The following is a 3,964-nucleotide window of genomic DNA, read 5'->3' on the forward strand; positions in this document are numbered from 1 at the left end:
AATCAATCAGCTAAGCCAGGGGACAGAGGGAGCAAAGAGCTGACAACATACACATGAATTCTGCTGCACTTACACAAGGAAAACACCACTTGTTCAATGAACAATTTAAGAACTTGAAGTTTTGAAGAATTATGGAAAAAATTTTAACCTTTTATTTACCAACATGTTTTCAAGGTGAGTAGAACTTGTATGTATTGTGAAAACAGTGATTGTAAAACCTGGTCTTGACATCCCAGAGTATTAGGGAATCCTTAAAAATGAATTTTTTTTTTTGGCGGTACGCGGGCCTCTCACCGTTGTGGCCTCTCCCATTGAGGAGCACAGGCTCCGTGGCCATGGCTCACAGGCCCAGCCGCTCCGCAGCATGTGGAATCTTCCCGGACCGGGGCATGAACCCGTGTCCCCTGCATCGGCAGGCGGACTCTCAACCATTGCGCCACTAGGGAAGCCCTTAAAAATGAATTTTAATTTACTTCAATGGAAAAATATTTGCTGGAAAGGTGAAACAACAGGTGTTGAAAGTAACAAAAAGGCTGGGAATCACTGTTTTAGATTATACATTCCATACATTACTATTAACTGGAATTGCACTTAAAATTCAAAAAAGATAAAATTGCTGAGAAAACCATAATTCAAAAAGAGACATGTACCAAAATGCTCACTGCAGCTCCATTCACAATAGCCCGGAGATGGAAACAACCTAAGTGTCCATCATCGGATGAATGGATAAAGAAGATGTGGCACATATATACAATGGAATATTACTCAGCCATAAAAAGAAACAAAACTGAGCTATTTGTAATGAGGTGGATAGACCCAGAGTCTGTCATACAGAGTGAAGTAACTCAGAAAGAGAAAGACAGATACCGTAGGCCAACACATATATATGGAATTTAAGAAAAAAAATGTCATGAAGAACCTAGGGGTAAAACAGGAACAAAGACACAGACCCACCTGAGAATGGACTTGAGGACATGGGGAGGGGGAAGGGTAAGCTGTGACAAAGCGAAAGAGAGGCATGGACATATATACAGTACCAAACGCAAGGTAGATAGACAGTGGGAAGCAGCCGCACAGCACAGGGAGATCAGCTCGGTGCCTTGTGACCGCCTGGAGGGGCGGGACAGGGAGGGTGGGAGGGAGGGAGACGCAAGAGGGAAGGGATGGAGGAACAGATGTACATGTATGACTGATTCACCCTGCCACAAAGCAGAAACCAATTACAAAAAAAGATAAAATTGATAAGAATATGCCTTGTATTTAATGTTTGATATGAATGTAAATAGAAAACTATTAAGAAAATAGCTTCATATTTATACTGAATGCATAAATGGAGAAAACTAAGTTATTTGGCCTTAAAATGAAGTAGTCTTATCTAAAAATCGAATCGTCCTTCCACCCCTGCCTGGTTATAATAAATATTGTGTTTTATTAAGGAGAGAAATGATGGTTCTGGGTGAACAGGCTTCAGCACCGACATGCACACGAATGGGGGCGTGTGTGCACGCTAGGGTACACCAGGTAAGCTACTGGGCACTGGGAGGGACAGGACCATGATCTCGCCCCACAAAAAGGTGCAGAGTTGGACAGGCATATAAGGAATTGTTTTCCTTGTAGTAACTAAGAAAGTATTTGTTAAACTAGTATACAGCTAAACCAAATAGAACTATTTTAAAGAAGTAATTTGAAGGAGGGTTAAGCAAACTCTTATTACCTATTTTCAACCTACATAACTAAATAACCTTTATAAGATCCATACTATCCTTAAGCTATAACATTAAAAGACATTATATCTTTTAATGCAACACTGTACAAACCACATGCAATTACACTATCTATCTATCTAAATCTACACTTTCTTTCTATGGGTTTTCTTCCTCCTTAACACGTTGAGAACCCAAAGCATTCCTTACAGTTGCTGCCGAATAGCCCACTGAAGGTGTAACCATCTCGCATTAGCTGATGGACTTAAACTTGATCCACTGGTTTGCACCCCGGACTTCAAGAGGCGGATCGCTGCAGTAGATGTGATAGCCGAGTTCTTCCAAAGGTGGTTCAGGATCAGCTGTAGCAAACTGGGCAGCATCCTCAATTTCTTTCCTCACTTCAACAGCAATTTCCTTTAGTTCTTCAACACTGGCAAGATTGCTGTTCACCATCCTGTCCTTGAGAAGCATGATAGGGTCACTCTTACTTCTAACTTCCTGAATTTCTTCTCGTGTACGGTAACTGACTCCAGGATCACTCATGCTGTGTCCATGGTAACGGTTAAGTCTGCAGCTCCATCAGTATGGGCCCCTTTCCAGATCTACAATAGGCAGCTGCAAATCTTGTGGCCTCCCGGACACACAGGATATCCATTCCATCTACCCTCAGCCCAGGAATGAAGTCGCCTCTCTTGTAGTAATCAGTGCTGGCTGCTGCTCTCTCCACAGATGTTCCCATCCCATAGCGGTTATTCTCACAGATGAAAATACAAGGCAATTTCCACAAAGCCGCCATATTGTAAGCTTCGAATATCTGACCCTGATTAGCAGCGCCATCACCATACAAAGTCAAACAGATTTCATCTTTTCCGTTATACTTACAGGCCAGAGCAATCCCAGCTCCCAGGGGCACCTGAGCTCCCACGATGCCATTGCCCCCGTAGAAGTTCTTGGCGTACATATGCATTGATCCTCCTTGTCCTTTAGCACAACCTCCTCTTCGTCCTGTAAGCTCTGCGAGAATTGCTCGGACAGAAAGCCCACGAGTAAACGTAAAGCCATGAGCCCGATACGCTGTGATCAGATGGTCTGTGGGGTTTATGCCGGCCTCCAGGCCCACACAACAAGCTTCCTGACCATCACACAAGTGACAGAAACCACGAAGAATTTTCTGTTTATATAGCTGATCTGCTTTTAACTCCATTCGACGAACAGTCTGCATCATTCTGTAGTATTTGAGCCCATCCTCCCTGGTGAGCACCGTAGTGACAGGAGGGCCCTCTTCCAGCCGGTGAAGATCACATTTCTTAATTTCAAACGTAGCATCATTTGCAAAATTACGGGATGCCACCAGCACTCTGCTTGCCGGCTTCTGGGCGACGCCCGACAACACGCGGGAGACGGCGGCGAGCATCTTCCTCATGGAGTGCGGGCAGTGGCGGCAGCGGCGGCTCCCTACGACCCAAGCAGCGCGGCCCAGGTGCCTCCAAGTCTCCTTCAGGCTCCCGGAGTGGACGCTACCACTCACGCCAGCACGACGCGACGGAGACGTCATACGCCTCGCCGGACCGCGGGCCAACCAGAACGGCTCCCAGGGCGTGCCCCGCCTACCTGAGAGGCCCGCCGCCGCCCATTGTGTGTCACAGCCAGAGGGCGAGGCTGAGGGCGCATATGTTTAATATGTATGTGTAGATAGATACCTGTATATGCGGATGTACTTGCACACATATCCATTTGCATTCAGAAGTAAATATATATATATACCTATAAATACAGTGCAGCAGTGGGCAAGCTGACATGAGCTTCTCGCAGGTTCTGATTGCCTTGTCTCCCTCGGCATTTTGGCTAACTGGAGCCAGGTCTGTCTTAGGGACAGGGAGATAGGGAAGCAGTGCTTGTGTGTTTTGAAGACTGATGGCCTGGGTTCAAATCTAATGTAACCAACTCTTCCTTCAAGTAACCAGCTCCGTGACCTGTGACCTTTCAACTCAGGGCCTCGGTTTTCTCATCCGTGACACAGGGACACAATTTGCGAACTCAGGATTAAATGAGGTGATGCATGTAGCACTCTTGGCACAGGGAGTGGCTAATGCGTGCTGATGATCTGTATTACGGTACTACTGGCATATGGTGAAACAGTGTATCCCCCTCCCACTCTGCACTAGCACATCCACCTAACAGAGGCCTCAACCCCTGGCTGGTCTCTGGGTCTCAGCCTCTTAGACCTGTTCCCACTGCACTGAAGTGACTGTCCCAAA

General features: G+C 46.1%; 1 pseudogene across 1 annotated transcript; it reads right to left on the bottom strand.

Moving 5' to 3' along the window:
- Positions 1-1,648: 1,648 nt before the first annotated feature.
- LOC308622841 (pyruvate dehydrogenase E1 component subunit alpha, somatic form, mitochondrial-like) lies at positions 1,649-3,276 on the bottom strand (annotated as a pseudogene). Its single transcript has one exon. The product of its transcript is annotated as a pyruvate dehydrogenase E1 component subunit alpha, somatic form, mitochondrial-like (transcript).
- Between the last annotated feature and the right edge of the window lie 688 nt (positions 3,277-3,964).

This window comes from Mesoplodon bidens (genome assembly GCF_964165515.1).
Source record: "Mesoplodon bidens genome assembly, chromosome: 9".
In the NCBI taxonomy this organism is placed as follows: domain Eukaryota; kingdom Metazoa; phylum Chordata; class Mammalia; order Artiodactyla; family Ziphiidae; genus Mesoplodon; species Mesoplodon bidens.